Genomic DNA, 23,648 nt, shown 5'->3' on the forward strand with positions numbered 1-23,648 from the left:
CCCAGCCAAGCAGACCAATACAGTGAAGACAGTTTCTACAGGAAGCCAAAAAACAGTTTCTACAGGAAGCCAGAAAACAGTTTCTATAGGAAGCCAAAAAACAGTTGACAGAGGACTTTCTACAGGAAGCATGGAGACAGGGCAACAAAAGGAAAAATTGCTGAGATTTTAGCCAGGGAGGCAACAGCTGTGCTGGCTACCCTAAGCACATCTCCAAAGCAAAAAGGGAAGCGAAAGAGGGAGCCTTCCATGTATTTTAAGGCAAAAAGGAGCATGCGGATAAAAACTGGCAGACGCTAGCCACCATCAAAAGAGCCAATCACAATTTTAGACACCCCAGGTACACAAAAGGAGAGGTCTCCCTCAAAGGCATCCATCACCTATGAACGGGGAAGCCCGAAGACATCCACCTAGAGAGAAAGAATGAAAATGTTGGACACAAAGGCCTCTCTACAGGATGTTGAGACTGTTCTACAGGAAACACTGGCTAGGCTAAAGGAGACTGAAGAAATGGAAGGAGAGGTAGCTAAATCACCATAGGAGGAAGAAAAGGTGGAGAACATTGTGGAACCTAGCCCCCAGCCCAGCTTGGGCTCCTACTATAACTTCTTAGAGGTCGGAAAGATCATTCCCCAAAAATTCACAGTGCCACTTTTCCTTGCACTAGAAGAAGAGAGAGTGAGGACCCACACTTGGATGAAGATCGCTAAGTCCAAGGGTGTGGCAGATATAGGTCCCCTAGAGGAACAAATCAAAGAGGTGAGAAAGGAATTGGCTATGGTACAGCATGTGGAGAGCAGCCAGCGGGCCAAGCTACAGGAAGAAAACGAGCTGCTTAAACAGCAGCTACAACTATAGGGACAGAAGAAGGAAGATAGGCCTCACATCTTGGGAGAACAACAACAACAGGAGGAGCCCACAACAGACAAAGAAACCCCTGATGAACAGCAGAAGAGAGATGGGTTGCAGGCTGAAATTGAGACACTAAATAGACAGCTACAAGAGAAGGAATTGCAAGCAGGCCAGGAGATACAGTCTCTGAAACAACAGGTACAAGAAAAGGAGGCCCAACTGGCCTGCATGGCCAGTTGGGCAATGGAAGCTCTGCAGTGTAGGCAGCCTACCAAATCATACGCCCTATACCTTAAGGATCAGTGGTTGCAGTTTTAGATCAACACCTTGGCCCAAAGAGGCATCACTCCATTTCAAAATTATCACCAATTTGTAGCTTTATGTGATAGTAGCTCCTCAGAGGACAAGGCTAAATTAGCAGAGTTTTATTTGCACAATTTAGCCCTTCCAAACATGAATGCATGGGATCCCAACACTGTGATAGGAGATTTCCAACTTATGGCCATGGCCTCTTGGATGAATCGTGAGGAAAAGAGAGCAACAAAGGTCCACAGTATTATGAGCAGAGAACTCAGTGAGCCACTAATGATCAGAGCAGAGCCAGATGACTCCTCAGGATTTACCAGAATACATTGAGCAACAGGCTCAAGCTATCGCCCACTTTGAGGACATGGAGAGACTGTTGGGGGAAAACTACCTTCATGCCTGCACAAGGCAGTGGAACACACTGCCTCACATCTTGAAGATAAGAGAATACCACTCTCCCACCAGGATGAGGGAGGCCTTGGCAAGGGTACCTCTCTACAACCAGTTGATGCAAAATTTGCAGGCCAATTGGATTGGCCTGAAATTCAGTCCCCCTTTGCTTTTGGGATTGCTAGAAGGAGTTAAGGAAGAGGAGGAAAATAGATAGTGGGAGGAAGTGGAAAGGAAAGCAGGATTTCACGACCGGGAAGAAGATATCACCGTGGAGGCCTGAGATGTGAGAGAGGTGATCAAGGCAATCAAGGATGAGGAGATGGACTAGTTGCTCAGAGGATGAGCAACCCATTTAGTAGGGGGTGATGATGAGCCTCGAATTGGGTAACTTATTGGGCTCATTTTGCCTAATTGTCCTTGATCAATCCACCATTTTTCATAGATTATGCATGTTTTTTTAGTATGTTTATGTTATTTGAATGAATAAGGGTGGTCACTTTACCAAGGAGGCTAATACGTGGTTATTTCAGGTTTTTTGGAGAAATTTTGGAGCAAAGCCAAGCAATTATGAGCCAGGTGATAGCCAAGCATGAGGGAGACAGGGTGAGGATTCGTAGGGAGGTTGTCTCTTGCATTAAACAACCCTTCCTCAAAATCTCCACCCTCAACTCGGAGCTCAGTAGGCCACCAAAACGAATCCTAAAGGCAGCTGAGCAGTTTTGTGAAGAGTGACTGTTTATTGGCAGTTTGAATAGCCAAGTCCCTTGAGTTAAGGAGGGTTGCTATGACCCTCATAGTGCATAAATAGGAATGCCTCAGCCTTCATAGTTTACTTTTGGAATTGTTGGGTTTGCACCATAGTGCTATCATTATCTCAGCTCATTTTTGTAGCTACTGCTGTATAACTTTCTTGTGACATGATTATTTTTGGGTAATGAAAAGCAGCTCTATTTGGCATCAGTCCTGAGTTTTCTTTAGGAGCCTGTAGCTCTTGGGGTTGGGCCCAACCCAAGTGCCAAGGCTTCCTTTATGTATTGTTATTTGCTTTTTATGTCTTTGCAAAATAATTTCTGTTAAGTAGATTAAAATCTTGCTGATTACCTAGGTCATTGTTAATGATTAGAAAGGCTTTTTATGTTCAGATTGAGTTGATAAGTTATTAACAGGGAAGATATCCAGAAAAAGGCCATCAAGGACCTCTGATCTCACCTCTCCCTCAGTGGGATCATGAGCTGGGACAAAGGTGACCTTGCTACACCCAAAAACATTGTCTTTGCTTCGCCATGCAATCATTAGTGTTCGATTTTTATTTGCAGGAGTTGGTTACATGTTCAGATTCTTGATTTCTTCATTTCATAGTTAGTATACATGGTTTCATTGTGAATAAACTTCTGTTCATTCTCTTTACTGTTAGCTAGATCAGATTAGTTTAACGTAACTAGGTCTGTGATTTTCCAAGTCTTCGTTGGTTCAGTTGGAGAAACAACTTGCAGAGCACCCGTACCACTTCTCTATCTACTCGTACTCCATCAATCCCAGCTGCTCCATCGCCTACCTCTGATCCTTGCCTCATATTTGCTACACCTTGACCTAGTTTCCTTATTTTTGTGCAACATTGCTCCACTTCTCCTTGAACAAATCTATCCATCGTCATCTCTTCGCAGCTCCATCCACCAAGTCCTGGACCCCCTCACACCCTACCTCCATACTCACTTCTCCACCTTTCTCTCTCCATCCACCCTCCAAAATCCCATTTATGAACATCCTGTAGAAAATACATAACATCCTGTAGAACCCCTGCAGATTTCCTGTAGAAGCTCACGAACGTAGTTTCTTGATAGCCAAACTATATGGAACTCTCTGGAAGGGTGCTAGGGACCCCTTAGGCCCTCTTTGAACCTTCCCAACCGTCTGCAAGCATTTCCTCTCGCCAATCCACCTCTGCACAGTCAAAACAGTCAAAGCACATGCATGGTAATTCTGACAACTTATTCAAAAATAAAGAAAGATGTTTTCTTTTCAGATGTTACTGTAGAAGTAGCTTAGACACATGCATTTTACCTTCCTAGAAGTCAATGGAATATCTTTCAGTAGCTTGGATCCTCTTTCTAGCATCAGTAGGGCTAGCTGGTAAAATTAGGGTTTGCTAGGGTTTGCGTTTCCTTTCAGCTTTCCAGTTTCTTTCTGCAAGTAGATTAGCCTTCTTTGAGTTAGCTTTCGTCCATCAGTTAAAAAGCTTCTTCTAAGAGCTCATAGAAGTTGGCTTAAGCTCCTAGCAAACTTGTGCCAGCTGACCAAGTGACAGCCGTGGCAAGAGCTAGTACTTATGCATACAGCACCGTCGCTTCCAAGTTTGTTACGAACTACCGGGTTGATAAGAGTAAAGAAGGGAGTCCCAGGAGTTGTAGCATTATTGCTGCAATACTGGAGCCCATCATTAAGGAGGACGTGGATTACATGGAGCTGACGGTTTTTGATTTCGACGAAAGGATTTTCCAGAATCTTCATAGGTACTTTTTACCCAAAAGCTCTCACTTCTCACTTTGTACTCAAATGGTAAAAATGAAGTAAGAAAAGCCCTTTTTATAAGTTTTTTCGAATAAATGAATTTTAATTTATTTATTTTTCACTTTAAAAAGGTAAAATTTTAAAACATTTTTATTTATCTTAAACATGTATTTGTAATGTTTTGAGTTTTAGTGTAGAATATTGGATTTTTCAGGAAAATTGATCATTTTTCAACAAATAGCATACTTTTATCACTTTTTCGAACTCTTTCAAAAATTTACGAAAAAGTGAAACATTGGAGTCCTCTTTAAGCTCTTCTCAGACTCTCAAAAATTAAAAAGATTGTCGAGCACTTAATTGTTCGAACTCGTTAAACTAAATGAATAATTGTCCCTTCAGTATAAGTTTAGCCCTTTTATGGACTGAAATGGACTATTTATGAAAAAGGTATATGTTGACTAATTACGGTCAATAGAGTCCTCTTTAAACCCTTTTCAGACTTGTTAAATATGAAAAGATTGTCGAGCGCTTGTCTTTTCCAGATCGTTAAAGTATTGGAAATGTCATCCCTCCTGTATTATTTTATCCTTTTTCAGACCTAAGGGATTAATTTATGAAAAAGTACCCCCATAGAGTTTTCTTAAGTTTTTCTTCTGACTCCCTAAAATTGAGAAACACGAGTTTTTCCTATACTAGACTCCTTAAAATTTAATAGTAAAGGAGCTTTTCAATTTTAAACAGGAATGAACCACTCCTTCTTAGGGTTTGAATTTTAAACTAAGTTGGACTCATCCAAAGGATGAGCTTATAAACAAGAAAATGTTATCCTCCTCAAGCTTGTCAAAAATAAAGAGGTACTTGCTAGAAATGGTGGGGGAAAAGAGAGAAAAATGAACCTATTTATTACACTTTGTTTTTTAAAAAAGCCGTCAACCACTCTTGAACATGACACTTTTTGTTCACCTGGGTTGGGAAAATCCTTTGCCTAATAGTTAATCAAACCACATTGAAAGTCTTCAGCTGGTTTCTGGGTATTAGCTTTGGGTCAATTGTCACCAAGCCATCTGTAGTGTCGTTATGTGTTCAAGAGAATAGTTCAAACAAACCATTCATCTGCAAGATATCTGTCATCCATTTTGACCATCCCTGAGTCAGTCCTTGCCAATATATTTCTTCAAAACTTGATCTATGATTTCGTTTTGTGGGCTTGCCTACGACGAATCGCTTTCTATCGACTTCAACCCATTATCTAGGAAGTTGATGTAGAAATCATGAGTACCTTGAAAACTGCATGCCCTAATGGCAGCTTTCTCGCCTTTGATGATAGTTTGCATCATTGACCTTTGATCGAATGATTCTATGACATGTTCGACTTTAGCTCATTTATTCACATTTCATGGATTGTACGAGTACTTTGAGAGCCATTGACATTACTGGTGGTTTCTCTCACACTTGTTAACAGTCCACATCATTGACTAGTAATCAAGTGGCTTCTACCATGTTCGACTTCGACACATTCATTCACATGGATAGAATCATACTAGCTCGGGAAACGGAAATCAAGACCCTGGATCTAGTTTCTACCATCCAAGCTGCAAGAAATTTTGTTATTTATTATATAGTGGACTATTCATAAACAGATGGTTGCATCCATACTGTGTCTACACATGTCTATACTCTTGATGTATTATAAAATCATTTCTGTATCAGAATAGTTTAGTTGGTTTTCTAGTCAGTTTTGATCCGAGTATGGGAATGCCTACCTGAGTGATGATATGTCTACATATATATATATTTTGCATTGAATGTTTTACAGGTTTCGACTGGGTGTCCGCAAGATGATTCTTGAAATGATAAAGTACTTCACTCTTCATACATGACAGACTCTATCTTCATCTATTACAGACTTCGCACTTTAGCGGGCAATCTGTTGCACTAAAAATTGTCACTTTGACATTCTACTATCTGTGTAAGTTCATTACCACTCATACTTTCCTCCTTTGCAAGTCTAAAGCATCAGTTCCTCATATCAAGCCTGGAAAATAAGAGAAAAGCTTTCAAAAGTCTTTAAAACTCTGGTTCCGCACTTTCTCTTTGTCTTACCTACAATCTCCCACCTAATGGTCATGTCTCCTGCGCACCTGACCACACTGTCTCTATGTTAAAGGTGCGGACCCCTGCAAAAGTTAAAAAGGCGTGAGTATACTCTTAAAAAACTCACTTTCAGTTATTTCTAGAAGCTTCTGGAAGGAATTTTGAGGTGGCAAGTTCACTCTTTTAAGGTTCATGTATCCCATACCTTAAGGAGCTAATCCCTTGATGTGAGGAGCTTATCCCTTTGAAGGAGGATTCTATCCCTTCATAGGTGGACCTGTAACCTCCTCCTCTACAGTATAAAAAGAAGCATTGGGCTGGTTACTTGGGAGTTAGAAGCTTAGTATTTTTTGAGGTAAAATGCTGCTGGAATTTAGTCTTCTTTAGTTGATATTTTATGAGGAGAGATTACATACCTCTATGTATCTCATTTGGAAGAGTGCAAGACTTGTCAAAGTAAAGGAAATTCCTGTTTCGGACCCTAGGAAGAACTTGTTCAACATCAAGGCTGAGAAGGTTGTAAAGTTTTTCTACTATTCAAAGTTAATACAAATATATTTGTTTTTCTCAATAAGCTGTTAATTCATGGTTTATTTTATGGATTCCTTGATCACCATAGTAGACATGATTTATAATATTTGCTATGTAGGTGCTATTTAATGTTTGCTTGTTTGTGATTGTAGGTCTTCAAAGGTAACTCTTTCGAACAACTAGAGGATAACTACTACGAACAAGCACTGGATCTGAGGTAGGATCTTAACACCTTTGTAGTATTTATTTATAAATCGTAGTATTTATTTATAAATCGCATATGTCTAGAGAAAGATAGGTTTGTTTGTCTATTTGTTGCTAGGCTATCTTCTAATACTAGGGATATCGGTCTTGTCCGCAAGATCGATTTATCCGGCCAACACGGGTCCATGCCCTGATCACAAATTGTAATTGCATATGTCAATGACCCTTTATATTGGGGATCCACCGATCGCCGATCGCCGATCGCCCATATCGGTGCATTGCATATCACTATCGGCCCCATCGCATCGGCGTATTGCTATCAACCCCATCGCATTAGCGCTATCGCTGATCGGTGCCATCGCATATCACAATCACAATGGCCTGAGGCATATACACCATCCCATGGACTGCTTTGACGCGATATATATATCGCTAATCGTCGATCCGCTTCGTCGCAATTACTCTATTGGCTTGCCCAGGTTCCGATATCGCATGGCAACCTACCTCCAATACGATACGTTGGAGATTGTAATTGGGGATTCTTAAGGCCTGCTGCTTTTCCATTTATCATTGCGATGTGATTCCTTTAAGGAGCCCTTAAGTCCCATTTATAAGAAATTTCCTCCTTTTCTAAGGATAATGGGAAAACTTCTTTTTACAATAACTTCTTCATCCAAAGTCTGTTTTAGCCCATTCAAATTGTGTTAGATTTAGAATGAAGAGATCTATGCAATGAGACTATTCCAAAGAACATCCTTTGACTTTCATTTTCCTCTGTGAGGAATATTTTTAGACTTAGAAGTCTATTACTAGATCCATTTTGGATCACGCCTTCCCACTAAAAAGCTTTTGGACTCCAAAACATTGATATACTGATCTGAACAGTAAATGAGAGTACCTCACCCTCTTATTCTAGCCTCCATACACTTGCCTTACATAGTGCCTTTGAACCAAAGCCATTGAACACTCCCTTCCTAGATGTGCTTGTCATCTTGGGAAGAACTATCTTCCTCCTTGATTTCATGCAGAACTCTTGTTGAGAAGGTCACAAAAGGTAGTTTGAACTTCTCTGCCTTAATCATTGATCCAAGGTGGCTCAAACCAATGTGAAGTTACATCTGCTTCACAAAATTTTCATTTGTATCTATTTGACATACTGTCAACAACAACTGTTAACAACAACAGGATTATAGACAACAATTGGATGGCCTAAACTCCTGCTTCAACAAAAGAAACAAATCTTCACATCTTGTGAATTACCTCCATGTCTTTAAATCTGCATACAAATGATTGACTAGATAACAAGTTAATAAAACATGCCTTTAAAACAATTGACCCTTCAAGTCAAGCATGTAGAAAAAGAACTTTTGGATTCTTTTTCAAAGGTGAAACAATTCATCATCATCTCCATCTTGGAGACTAAATCAACTTTTCTCAAGTCAATATTGCATTACATGCATGTTTACAACAAAGTAATTAAACCTTCAAGTTAATCACACATACATGTTCAAATACAAGGAAATCATCAACATCCCTGTGGTCATGCATATCATGCTTATGCATATCATGCTTATGCATGCATTTCACCTTTCAACTTTCGCTTAAGCACACTATACTTTCAAAGCTGAAATGAATATAATGTTGCAACAATAAAGTGAGTCTCCTATTCAACTTTTCCATTCACCTTCTTGGTAAAACCCTGTAACTTGCATTCCATTAACAAAGAAATGCAAATAGATTCATTATATCAATAGACATGCAATCTTAATTGGATAAGAATTCTAACCATTTCTTACCAATCCATTTCAAAGGTGTTACCTTTGTCTTCACATCAGCATCAACATGTGAATCATCCTGAAACACATCAATCATGGAATCTTTTTTTCCATTCTCACCATTTTCTCTTTCCACCTTCTTCAAGTTTCATGAAAGCATTGTTGGATTCAAATTCCAACACCTTTCATCAATATGTCCTTGCTTATGGCAATAAGTGCAACACATGTGCATCTTCTCAACAACATGATTTGCCTTGGCCAATGTACCTTTGGCTTATTGCTTCTTTTCCTTCAAAAGTTTCCTGTATGTGGCCATTCTCTTCCAACATCTAGAAACACTATGGTTATCCAAACCACAAAAGGAACATGCAATTCTTTTCCCATGCTTATATGGAAATTTACCTTGCTTCACATAATCAAAAGGAATATGATTAGAACTAGATTTATACCTTTATTTTTCACCTTTATTACCTTCATGAGGAGGTGAATTGAATGAAGTAGCTCCCTTTGGAACACCATCAATCTCTTCAATGGTTTCAAAATTTCCACAACTCTCTGGTTCAAGTGTATGCTTATGAACACCTTCTTCCTGAAAATGATGTTTCAAGCTATTGCATTCCCTGTTAGGATTCCAAGAAACTCTCCTAGGTTGTAGCTCGGAGATGCTTGGTAACATATAAATTCAACTTATTGTTGTAATGGATGAATGGAAGGAATGATGCTTGTCCAAGCTAGATAACCACTTCTACTTTGTTCCACTCCAGATATGCGTGAACACCCCTAGACTACAAGGCTTTAGACCACCAACTAGTCACAGTTTAGAGATAAGGTGAATATGGAGAATACTGACCACACCAACAAATGCACAAGACCATGTGATGGCTGGCTGAAACTAGTAAAGAAGTCTATAAATCTATTCTACTAATGCACAAACAGGATGACAACTTTCTGACACTAGGTAGAAAGAAACCTGGACCACCTATTCAATGATGCATACAAGATTTTAACACAGAGATAGGATGACAACTATTCTAATGCTAAAAATCAAGAGCTCAAGAACAGAGCATATCAGGCACAACTTAGAATAGAGGAAAGTGGAAAGTGAGCAGTTAACAACAAAAGAAGCTTGTATTAGCTGAAAATGAAGACGAGACGCTGCAAGTGTCAAAATATCTACAGTCTTCAGAAGTTGAACCTTACATCAAATGCCAACCTATCAACCCTGATTACATCTTGTTTCTGGGTATTTATAGATTTTACATTACAGGGCCCTTGGGCCATTTAGATATGGAGGGGTCATAATTGACCACCGACCGCATTTAACTGCCTGATGGAGTCTCTGATCATGCTTGCTTGCTTCAGTAGATGAATCTGATCTATTCAGGCGCTGTGCTGTCCTCTTAGGCAGTTGGAGTCCTTGTACAAATGGAGTTCCATAACTGCTAAATGAAGCTACAGGGTCGTGCTCTGTCCTTTTCACCCTTGGCCATACTGCTTGTTGAAGATGGTTGTTGGGGCGACTGTGACTAGTACTAGCAAGCTGGTCACCTTCCTCCTTTAGGCCAATGGAGTGGTCAAAGGACGTGGACTGCATGGGCAGATGGACGAGTTGGATGAGGGGGAAGGTTGGCCGTCGAATTGAAGAAATGGACGGTGGAGATGGCTCGGCGGAGAATATCGGCCGAGGTGGGAGCAGGGTGAACGAGGGTCGTTAGATCTTGGGCAGATAGATCGAATGGTGATCGGGCAATGAAGTTGCACGGGAGTTTAACAGGCGGGCAGATAGGCTGGGCGGTAAACGGTATTGATCGCACTGCCTTTGGGCATAAACCGGTAAAAGGACAAGATCGAGTGATTCCATTCAGTGACAGACATGTAGCAGCAGATGAGAGAGAAAAACCGCTCTCATCGTGCGCTAAAGTTTTGTTGAGTTGTAGGCGTGATAAGTGCGAAGGCCATTAGATCTCAGTGGAGATGATCTAAGGGTGGAGATTTGATCGTGCAAGTTGCTTTATCTAGCACAACGGAAGCCGTTGGATCAGCGGGAGGAAATCAACGGCTGAGATTAAGAGAAGGGTTTATGAGCACGCGGGGTTATAAGGATGAAGTTCTATGGTGGTTTTTAGGCCTTTGCGCTCGGGGCTTAAAATAAAATGGGTTTATATTGGTTTTAGAGGAAAAAATGGAGGGAACAGAGGTAAAGGAGAATAAGCAGAGTAGAGGAAAAAAAGGGAAAATGACCAATATGAGCTTCCTTTTGAGCAGAACCAAGCAGATCAAGCTTATCTTTGACCTTTGAACACCCTCGTTATAGCAGAGCTAACACAGGCTCCTTTTGGGGATGAGATCCTCCCAGTGAGGTCTCAAGGATTGTAGACCAATGCCTTTCCTACAAAATAAGATCAAAAACATTGCCTAGCGTTCCATTGGGCATGGAGTCTAATTAAGTCTACAATAAAACCTAATAAAACAACATATTTACAACATTAGGGCCTGAACACCTTAAACAACATAAATTTTCAAAAACCACCCATTAACTGGGCCATCAAAAATTGTCTCTCCTTCCACACTTTGCAGCATGAAAGTATTGTTCCACTAGATTTGAGTGATGACAAAAGCTCCGGTCCACAGAGCATCAAACTTCCCATGATTGCCTTTCTTTTCCTTTAGAGCATCCCATTTAACAACCAAGTCTCCAACTTGAAAACTACCTATATTTGCCTTTTTGTCGAAGGCTTCCTTGATTCTCTTTTGATGTGTTGCAAACTTTTCAACCAACTGACCTCTGATTTGATGCACCTCTTCCAAGTCACTAATCCTCCTTGCCATGTCATCCTCCTCATTCTACTCTTCCTGTAAGAATTTTGCCATAGGGAGGATTAAGTGGATTGGGAATACAGCCTCAGTGCCTTAAACCAGCTTGAATGGAGAACTCCCTGTGGATTTCTTGATGGTGACCCTGTCAGCCCACAATGCATACTTCAGCTTGGAATCCCAGTTCCTCTTATTGTCTTCCAACAACTTCTTGATTATCCTTATCAGGCTCTTGTTGGAAGATTTTTCTAGGCCATTGCCTTGAGGGTAGTATGAGGTGGACTGTACTAGTTTAATTCCCATTGAGTCACACATGTCCACCAACTATTTTGCCCTGAAGGTTGTTGCATTGTCTGTAACCAATTTGTGTGGGCAGCAAAACCTGGTGAAAATATTTTCTATCAAGAACTTCATGACCACATGATGATCAACTTTCCTAGTAGGGATGGCCTCAATACACTTAGTGAAGTAGTCAGTGGCTACTAAAATCCATCTGTGCTGGCCATTGGAATGTGGATTAATTTCTCCTATGAAATCCAAACCCCACTAGTGAAAAGGACTATTGGCATGTATTGGCTTTAAGGGCAGTGATTTCAACTACTTTTTTCCTTCAAACCTCTGGCACCTGTCACAAGATTTAACAAATGAAAAGACATCAGAAAACAAGGTAGGCCAATAGTACCCAGCTCTGAGAATCTTGTGGGTTGTGGTTTTCCAATAGTGATGTCCTCCACATATGTTGGAATGAAATTGGTGCATGACCTCTATGGATTGTTCTTTGTCCAGACACCTTAAAAGGATTCCAGATGGATCCCTCCAATACAGCAAGTTGTCATGAATGCAATACTTGGCTGCTCTGAGCTTAATAGTCCTAGCTTGGCTTGAACTTAGGCTTGAAGGGACTTCTAGCTTCAGTAAAAGTTGAGCTATTGTAGAATACCATTCACAAGAAGCTAGATTTTTTGCCAATGACTGGTTTTTCACTAGTGCAACTATTTCTTCTGTTTGTCCATCTTCTGAAATTGTGCTTATAAGATTTATGTATAGCATCCTGAAATTTTCTTCAACCATCAGTTTGGCAAGGCCTTGACCTTTGATCAGCTTGGTGGGCTTCAATTCTATGTTGAATTCAATCAGCTTTGCAATCCATTTAGCCCTTCTTCCATCAATGTCTGGCTATGTTAGGACATCTTTCACTGAAGCAGAGGGCACATATGAAATTACCTTGGAGTGCAGAATGTATATTCTGAAAGCCTTTAAAGATTTGATAAGAGCATAGGCCTGTTTTTCAATGATATCATATCTTAATTCAGCATCCCTTAATGTTTTGCTGAAGAATGCCACTGGATGCTCTGAACCCTCATCATCTTTTTGTAATAGGACTGTTGCAAGGGTGTCACCTGAGGCAAAGGAGAAAATATGGAACTCCTTGCTATAGTCTGGGCTAATCAAAGTGGGAGCTTCCATAATGGCTCTTTTTATGGCTTCAAATGATCTTCTCGCTGCATCAGTCCATTTGATTTGTGACCCCTTTTTCAGCATGGAGGTGATGTGTTTTACAAGTTCTGCAAAATTAGGAATAAACCTCCTTACAAAATTTATTTTTCCCAGAAAGGACTGGATGTCCTTCTTTGATCTTGGGACAGACAAGGTCTGTATTGCTTTCACTCTTTCTCGGTCAATTTTGACACCTGCAGCAGAGATAATGTGTCCTAACAGCTTGCCCTCTTATAAAGCAAACTGTGACTTCTTAGGGTTTACTGATATGCCAAACCTCCTGCACTTCAGAAACACCTTCTTCAAATGCTGTAAATGGTCTTGATGGCTGCTGGAGTATACTATTATATAATCTAGGTAGACGAGGACAAACTTATCCTTCTCACCTACAAATGCTATATACATAGCTCTCTGAAAGGTAGCTCCAGCATTCATCAGCTCAAAAGGCATCTTGGAATACATAAAAGTGCCCCAAGGAGTGGTGAATGTTTTCTTTTCTTGGCCATCTGGATGTACAACAACCTGGTTATACCCTAAAAATCCATCCAGGAAAGACATGACTTTAGCTCCTGAAAATTTCTGCAGCAAGTGCTCCATCTTGGGAAGAGGATAATTGTCTTTCTTAGAGCATTTGTTTAGGTTCTTGAAATCAATGCAGGGCCTGATTTCTCCACTTTTCTTCGTTACCACTACCAAATTGGCTACCCACTTTGAATATCTGAGAGGGACTATGATTTTGGCAGCCAACAACTTCTTGATTTCTTTTTCAATCATGGGAAGGAGCAGAGGATTTATAGGTCTTAGTTTCTGCTTGAAGGGGATAGTGTCTTTCTCTAATGGGATCTTATGCTGGATGATCTTTTTATCATAAGTTTTGAGGTCACTGTATTCCCAGGCAAAGACATCAGCAAACTACTTCATTAGGGTGCAATATTTAGCAATTTGGGCAGCAAACAAATGGGTGGACAGATTTATATATTTTGGATGATCTGGACTCCCTATGTTATGTCCATGGACTACAAATTGGTTTTCTTTCTGAGCCACCTTATGAGGCACATCATTCTGGTCAAATAGTTTCTCCAGGGGAACTAGGCCTTTAGGTATATAATTTCTAGGCAACTGAACAATGCTGTCTTGGCCAATTCTGTTCTTTAGCTGGGGATGGGGGCTTTCCTCCAAGGTTTCATTCTCTTGATCAATTTACATTTCAAAGAATCCATCAATGACCTGTAGAAACCTATTTACTTCATCGTCATCCTCAAAGACTTCCCAGTGGTGGACATTATTAGGCAAGGATGGTCTATATTTTATCTGGACTTCGTGAACCAATCTTGGGGGTAGGGGAGGGATGAACATGCTAGCAGACATGACAAGGGAATCAAAAAGCTGATTTTTTACTCTAGGAATGTATGAGATACAAAAACTATAAAAGGAGTCTTTTAGTCTCCATACCTCATCTCTGTATGCTTTCAGCCTTGGGTTCCTTGCTTGGAACGTTTTGTTCACTTGCTGAATGATGAGATTAGCATCTCCAAACACCTTTATGTCTCTAATTCCTCTGTCTTTGGCAGCGTTTAAGCCCAATATCAGAGCCTCATACTCTGTTATATTGTTGGTGACTTGAAAAGTCAGCTTGAAAGACAAATGTATGCTTTCTTGCTTTAGAGACACCAACACCACTCCTGCTCCTGCAATCTCCTTTAAGCATGCTCCATCAAATAACATATCCCAAACTTGCGTTTCTCCTTCTTTCATGGCCCAGTCTACTTGTTTCTTCAGCTGTACCAGGGCCTTCTGGGATTATCGATTTGGAGAATACATGCCCCAAACTCAGTGTCCACAGCATAAATGGGATGATTAGTAGGATTCTTCTCATCACTGATGATGTAGGTTAGTTGGGCTTCCTTGTATAATCTCCTACTTTCCCCTCCATAAACTGGGATAGTGGCATAAGATAAATCATTTAGTAATGTTCCACCCAGCCTCTTGATCCACCCTCTAGAAAGTAGCATACCAAACTTAGGGCGGACATCTGCTACCACAATATCCATTATCATGCTCTTCATGGGTAGCTGAGTTAGGGTGATAGCCAAGTCTTTGATTAATCCTAGACATTTGACCTTCCTTGAATCAAAGGAGAATAAATCATGATAAGGTCTTGTGATATCAAGGCCTAACTCTTCCATGATAGCTTTGGGCATCAGATTATGGTTGGCACCTATGTCCAGCAGACAGTTATGGAGGGTTTTGTCATGAATGGTCAAGGAGACATAAAATGATGGGGAGCTATTATCAGAGGGTTCAGTCATTGGGCTAAGCACAACTGCAGGCTTATCATCTTGTAAATTCACATAGTCGTTGGAGGCTTGTGTGGGTTTCAGCTCAAAGGCATCAAGGATAGGCCTTCTAAAGACTTCAATCTTTGCAAGTTCTATCAGAGGGACAAATATTTTTAACTTCTGAACTTCTGATTCAAAACTGAAAGGGGAAGGGAGCTTGTCAGGGCCTCTTACCTCTTGAGCTAGTGCTTTGAGAATGACTGGATCAACTGTTGGCTTTTTCTGCTTGCTGCTCTGCTGTTCTGTGGGGACAACAATTCTCTAGGCAAGACTTTCTTTGACATTGTTTCTTTTTGACCTCAAATTATATCTTTGCTAATCTTCAATCTGTAGAACAGCTTCTCTGTCCCACTCTTGGCTGGTCTGGTCTTTGAGTAATGACTCTTCATAAGCAGCCAATGTCAAAAAGGCAACACTGCCTTTGTCTTCCATACAGTGAATCTCATCCTCTTCATCAAACTGCTCCTCCTCCATGACTACGTTTTGGAAAGGAGCCTTAACCCTTTGTTCTTCATTGGCCTCTTTGCCCCTTTGAATGATCTGTAATTGTTCATTTGCTCTTCTGAATGGATTTGGATTTCTAGGAGCAAATGTGCTAGGTAACCTTGCCTTCCCAGAGCTCTTCTCAACCTTTAGTTTGGATATTTCAGTAGCCAATGACTCTATCATTTTAGTCATTTTGTCTAATTTAGGCTCCGAAGATGAAGAAGAGGAGGAAGCTTCACCTCTCTGCCTCCTTCTATCAGCATGAATTTTGAGTTTTTCTACAGCCATGATATTAGATTCCACCTCTAAGGCTGCATCTTGCATTTCAGCTAGGGAAGCACATCTTCTTTCTCTTAAGAGCAGGTAGAAATTAGAATCAAAGGCATTAGCATAGGTGAGTTTTGCAGAGGTGGGGGTAGGCTTTACTTCAGCTGGTATTTTGCTATACATGCAGTTGAATCTCTTATTAAAATCAGGTAATGATTCCCCATTTTCTCTCTTGAGGTTTCCAAACTCAGTATGGTAGTATAGCAAGTCTTTTGTATCTCCCCAGTGCTTCAAAAACACATCATCTAATGCTTCAATGTCTATTATGGACCTAGGGGTCAGCTCTTTGAACCACTTTCTAGCCTCTCCATCTAGAATTTGGACAAATACTCTCATCCACACATCATCTTCACTGATATCTAAGTTATCAGCATAACTATAGAAAGACTCAAGGTGCTCTTCAGCCGTTACTCCCTCTATACCAATGAACTTAGGAACATATTTCTGATATTCTCCTGCAGGCATGGCATTCAAAGGTGTAGGCAAGACTAGGCGTCCATACCTAGCAGCTATGATTCTCTCCATCTTAATAGGTGCTTGTGGACCTGCCATGACTAGGATAGATGGAAGAGTACTGGAAGTTTAGATGAGAGAAGGCAGAGAAATGGATGACAGGGCCGAAGGAAACTGATGGAATATAGTGGAGGTTTTCTTTGGACTGAGATCCAAATGGGAACTTACTGAATAAGGAGATTTATGAATCTCTGGAATGATTTCTTCACTAATAATGTTAGGCTCTATATTTTCAACATGTACATGCTCAGTTATAAGCCTCTCTTGTAGAGATACATAAGATTGTTTAGGCTTACCTAATCCTGATGCTCCTTTCTGTGATGTTTTTCTTTGCTTAACAATTTTCTTAGGGTCAGGCATTGGGTTAGCTGGTGATTTCTAAAGATTTTTCCGAGTATGCCTCACAAACTGAGCCAGAACTATGATGTGGAGTCAACAAAAGGCTAGTCCTCCAGTGGAGTCGCTAGATAGATGATACAACCAGAAATGTGTCTAGACTTTGTCTATCATCAAAGCTGGATCTGTGTCATTCTCCCAGGGAAGCTAAGCTTCAATCTCCTCTCCCCGGCAACAGCACCAATTATGTTAGGATTCCAAGAAACTCTCCTAGGTTGTAGCTTGGAGATGCTTGGTAACATATAAATTCAACTTATTGTTGCAATGGATGAATGGAAGGAATGATGCTTGTCCAAGCCAGATAACCACTTCTACTTTGTTCCACTTCAGACATGCGTGAACACCCCTAGACTACAAGGCTTTAGACCACCAACTACTCACAGTTTAGAGATAAGGTGAATATGGAGAATAATGACCACACCAGCAGATGCACAAGACCATGTGATGGCCGACTGCAACTAGTAAAGAAGTCTGTAAATCTATTCTACTAATGCATAAACAGGATGACACCTTTCTGGCAACAGGTAGAAAGAAACCTAGACCACCTATTCAATGATGCATACAAGATTTTAACACAGAGATAGGATGACAACTATTCTAATGCTAAACATCAAGAGCTCAAGAACAGAGCATATCAGGCACAGCTTAGAACAGAGGAAAGTGGAAAGTGAGCAGTTAACAACAAAAGAAGCTTGTATTAGCTGAAAATGAAGACGAGACGCTGCAAGTGTCAAAATATCTACAGTCTCCAGAAGTTGAACATTACATCAAATGCCAACCTATCAACCCTGATTACATCTTGTTTCTGGGTATTTATAGATTTTACGTTACAGGGCCCTTGGGCCATTTAGGTATGGAGGGGTCATAATTGACCACCAACCACATTTAATTGCCTGATGGAGTCTCTGATCATGCTTGCTTGCTTCAGTAGATGAATTCAATCTATTCAGGTGCTATGTTTTCCTCTTAGGCAGTTGGAGTGCTCGCACTAATGGAGTTCCATAACTACTAAATGAAGCTACAAGGTCATGCTCTATCCTTTTCACCCTTGGCCATGTTGTTTGTTAAATATGGTTGTTGGGCGACTGTGACTAGTACTGGCAAGTTGGTCACCTTCCTCCTTCGAGCAAATAGAGTGGTCAAAGGACGTGGACTGCATCGACGGGTGGACGAGTTGGATGAGGGGGAAGGTTGGTCATTGGATTGAAGAAATGGATGGCGGAGAATATCGGCTGAGGCGGGAACGGGGTGAACGAGGGCCGTCGGATCTTGGGCGGATAGATTGAACGGTGATTAGGCGATGAAAGGGAGTTTAATGGGCGGGCGAATAGGTTGGGCGGTAAACGGTATTGATCGCACCGCCTTCAGGCATAAAGTAGTAAAAGGACAAGACCGAATGATTCCATTCAACGGCCAACATGTAGCAGTGGATGAGAGAGAAAAACCACTCTCTTCGTGTGCTAACGTTTAGGTGAGTTGCAAGCACGATAAGTGCGAAGGCCGTCAGATCTCAACGGAGATGATCTGACGGTGGGGATTTGATCGTGCAGATTGCTTTATCGGGTGCAACAGAAGTCGTTGGATCGGTGGGAGGAAATCAATGAATGAGATTAAGAGAAGCGTTTATGAGCGCATGAGGTTATAAGGATGAAGTTCTATGGTAGTTTTTAGGCCTTTGTGCTCAGGGCTTAAAATAAAAGGGGTTTATATTGGGTTTAGAGGAAAAAGTGGAGGGAATGAAGGTAAAGGATAATAAGTGGAGTAGAGGAAAAAAGGGAAAATGACCAATATGAGCTTCCTTTTGAGCAGAACCAAGTAGATCAAGCTTATCTTTGACCTTTGAACACCCTCGTTATAACAGAGCTAACATTCCCCAAGAATACAATCTTTACACTTGTTATCACCAAAATAAGAGTTTACATTGTTCCTAGTCATGGTCTTAGATAAGTGTCAAGTTACCCTATGTTTTAAGGCATAGGTGATAGTTTATGAGTCTTAAATGTCTCATTTTTCATATCCAAATAAAGTCTAACAACCTTATTCCATGTTTCATGAGTCTTACATTCTTTTTAGAAACTCATAGCTTAAACCATTTTGAAAATTTTTGGAATTAGCCCCGAAACCATGTTTTCATAGCGCAGACAGTGTAAAATGTTTGTTTTGTGGTACGAAAACACTGCTCTTTTCGTAGCACTTTTCCATGCGCACTACGAAAGCGTGGATTCGTAGAACAGTCTTGTCAACACATCAATACATTAAGATTCCGTTAAATTTTCATTATTAGGTGTCAGCTAGGAGTTAGTTCTTAAGCATTCTGCCATCCAAAACTCATCATTTCAAATTTAGGGCTCATCATGATAAGCAATTTCAAATTTGAAAAGGGCTAGCTGGTCTCTCATTGTAGTTTACATGAAAACCCTTAAACAGAATCATTTTTCGAATGGTAAGCTTTTGGTAATTTCTTACCAAGGTTTCTTTCATCCATAATTCAAGCAAGGCTGACCACCATAAGCAAGTGAGGCTGATCACCATAGGCAAGCGAGGTTGTTTTGTTACAGGAATTCAGAGGCAAAGATGACAGAAGAAAGGAAAAGTAACAGGTCTGGCCATTGTTTAAGAACCAAGCCTGAAAGCACCAAGGTCTTAGCTAGAGATAAATCAGTTGTGGAAGCCTTCAAGAAAGCAGGATGTTGGAAGTTTTGTAAAAAATTGCAAGGAGGACATACTCAGGTGACAAAAGAGTTTGCACTACATTTCACTGGCTCAAGCACAAAGGTTGGAATCCTAAACTTGAAAATTTCTCCAGAGATCATAGCTTTGGTGACAGAGATTCCTAGGGGGCAAGATATATGGTTCAAAAACTTCAGATTCGACATGGAACCATGTAAAGTGTTTCTAAAGCCAAAGTTTGCAGAAACAGACTTAACCAAGGCAGTTCCTAGGAATTACATCAAGGACAACTATGCCAACTTGCTCTTCAACATTCAACGTTATTTTATCTGTGAAGGAAGACATCAAAAGGTTTATTCATATCATTTTAAACTCCTGTTGCATTTTATTGGTATGATTTCTTTAGATTTTACTTACTTCTTGTATCGATGTGTAGCTAAGATGGCAGATAAAGTGCAGTTGAAATCTCAAGGATATGAAACTTCCCTTTTTCATCATGGTCTAATTAAACTGATAGTTTTACATGAACTCAAAAGGATCAAGAAAGAATGGTCTTCATTTCTGTTTTTATGTGATTTTGGAGTGGAAAATCAAGATTCAAGCATTAGCCCTAAGGTTAAAGAAACTCCATCAGCAGAAACCAACAAGTTTGTAATGTCCAGGGCAAAAATATTTGTTAAGTTGAAACCTAGGAAGCAGGTGAAAGAGCAAGTAAGCAAAACACCAGTAGTTATTCTTGAAACTCCTAAATCTACAAAGGAAAAGATAGCTGAGGTTAAAGGAATGACACAAGAACAGTCAGCTACCAAACCAATTCAAAGGAGATTGACTAGAAGTAAAATTGCTAAGGAGAAGGGTAAATCAGTGATCTTGAGAGAAAGTCCAAGATTAAAGGGTAATTTAAATGATATTTTAAAAGCCATTGATATTGCAGAATCACCTTTGGTGCAGGAAGATGTCATAGAGTTTGATAAAGGAAAGTCAAAGAAGATGAAATCCTATAAGAAACTGGAATTTGAGGATGATGTTATAGCATTTGTGTTCAAGCCCAGAAAGCCCTTAACTAGGCAATCCAAAAAGATGCAAGAGTCCAATATTGAGTTAGGGAAAACAGAAGAAACCTTCGCTGTTTAGGAAGAGTTGATGGACTTTTCATCACCAAGACCTGAAGGTGACAAAAACAAAGTTTTTTCCACTCAAACAGAAAAAGCCAGTTACGAAGAAATGGAAGAAAGGTTAAGAGTAGCTAATAATGAAATTGCTAGACTAAGGGTGAGAGCAAGAAGGCATGCTGCTGAGAAGACAAATTTCAAAAGGATAATGGCTCTCTGGGAAGTTGAAAAAGCGTCCAAACCAGAAATAGTCAGCAGTGAAACTCAATACTTTACCTGGACTATTCCTGCAATCAAAGAAACCAGATTTGTAAGGAGGATTAATGCTCAGCTGAGAGCTACTAGCCGGAGATTGAAGAGATTGATTGAAGACCTAGAAATACAGTTAACAAAATCTGGAAAAAATACTACAACAATAATCAAACAGGGTGATGAAAAAGGGCAGTGACGGATATATGTTAAAATAGTTTTGGCATAAAAAAGAAGAACATCTGTGAAGAAGAACATATTATAAGGGTAATTTGTTTTGATTTTTGGTGATCATATCAATCTTTATGAAATTCTGAAAATTCCCAAACTGCGGATTTTTGAAGGTCGTGTTGAAAAAAGAGCATACACAGCAGTTTCGTAGCGCGCTACGAAATTGCTGAAGGTGACCATTTAGCACCTTATAGATGTTTTTCGAAGGTAAGGTCTGATAAATTCCAAGTTTGATGATTTCTGGTAGACATATGAGGATCATTGATGAAGTTTCATATGGCAGTGATGCAGAATGGTTCAAAGAAGTATTGCATAAGTAATATAAAATGTGTGCTATGAAAACAGGCTATTTTTGTAGCACAATCATGTTTCATTCTCTTTTTCATCTATTCGAGATTCCCTTTCTTGCACAGGTGGACAAATGAAGTTTAAATGGATTACTAACACATGCCACTTATATGAAACTGCTCGAAGATAAGCATAAAGGATTTAGGGTTTTAAAGGGAGGAACTCTATCTCCTTGTTTTCAGGACAGTTAGGTCATGACTCAGCAGGGTTTGCAACAATACTGGAGACATCATAAAGCTTGAAGACATGGATTAGCATCTGATTAAAGAATGTATTTAAGTCATAGATAAGGTTGTTGAAAGCATGTTTTAGGAGTTTCACTCCTGTTTGTATTAGGACTCTTAAAGACAATTAGCTGTCAAGTTGTAATTAAGTAGTTTGTTTTATGAATAGATAGGTGTCAATGTTAGGAATTTGAATTCTCCTAAAGATGGATCATAGAATACAAGGTTGTAAAAATTCTATATAAAGCATGAGAATCAAATTCCCCGGGGTTGGAATTGGATTAGCAAAATAAAGTTGTGTTATTGTAAGAAACTGTGGTTTTTCAAACTTAATACAGAGATCAGTTTGACTACTCAAGATTCACAAGGATTTTATGTGTTTGATGTTATTATCACCTTTTTAAATTACTTATTTGCACTGGTATGAGCTTGTGATACTTAGAATTCATTGGAAAATGCTCTAACTTCCTTCACATGCTTATAAACTGTGTTGATTCACTGTGTTACTATTTTATTTATAAACCTAAACTCTAAGTGCCTTGACTTCCATGTTTTGATGATCATGTTGTTTTGTTGAAGACTATCTTGACTCCATAGCCCAATAGATGTTTGCTAATCTTTGATTCAACCAGTTAACCAGTTATACATTTGTCCATGTTTGTTCCTAGAGTTAGCCATATAATCATTAATCAAAAATCTTAAACCTATTAAGAGAGCCCTCTAAGGTTGAGGAGGCTAAGCCTCAACCAAAAGATTGGTTTGAAAGAGTTACTCAAAGTCTACTTGATCAGCAGCCTATCAGGGTCAAATTTTGTGATAACATTTTGGTGCGTCTACAGGGAGCCTGAAGATTACTCATTCCCAAAATCAAGAAGTTGAACTTCTAAAGGTAGCAGGAGCTCAGAAAGCTTTTTGAGGCTGCAATCTACCTTGGTGACTCCATATATTTTCAAATATTTAAAGGTGGCTTCGAGAAGGAGATACACAAGGAGAAATCATAATCCCAATCCACCTACCATTGGAGACAATCCGAACATTATTTCATGAGTCAGTCAAAGATTTTTAGAAATATCAGGTACTCCATCTTATTTGAAATATTTGCTCTCTGAATTCTCAAGAAGTCCTTAAGACAAAAAAGTTGATGATAAAATTCACAAAGTGTTGTTTAGATCATAAAATGAAAAGGAACTTGTTGATATTATCTTAGACCTGCAAAAGAGAGGAATTGACACTTCAACCCCAGTAACCCAAGAAGACAAAGAAGAGTTTTGGGAAATTGTTACCTCTGAGCTATTGTTAGAAAAAGAGTCTCTAGATAAATTGAAAGAACTTGACCCTTTTGAAGTCCTGCTGAAATCTAAAGCTAGTTTACCTCTTCCAACTTGGAGTTCATTTGTTAGTGATTTACAGAAGCCAAGTAGTTCTCCTCATATCAGTTCTTCATCTTTTGTTTCTACCATTCCTAGTGGCTTATAGAAACCAGGAAGTCCTCCTCATATTAGTTCTTCATCCTATGTTCCTGTTATTCCTAAAACTATTGTTACTCCTTTAATCATGGTTGCACCTGCTAGGTATGCTCCACTTGTGCTCCCTACTATTTTGCTTGACCTTCCTAGTAAATATGCTACTAGGATCCCTACCTCGGGTAGTGATGAAGAAATTATAGTAGAAGAACACGTAGATAGATTTAATGATTTTGTTGACAGAGAAGAAGTCGATGATGAGGATGTGAAGTTAAGGCTTTTTGCACAGAGCTTCATTGGTGAAGTTAGAAAATGG

The sequence above is a fragment of the Pinus tabuliformis genome, chromosome 5_1 (genome assembly GCF_031772625.1).
Source record: "Pinus tabuliformis cultivar Carrire ecotype Pingquan chromosome 5_1, CPIR1, whole genome shotgun sequence".
Classification (NCBI taxonomy): domain Eukaryota; kingdom Viridiplantae; phylum Streptophyta; class Pinopsida; order Pinales; family Pinaceae; genus Pinus; species Pinus tabuliformis.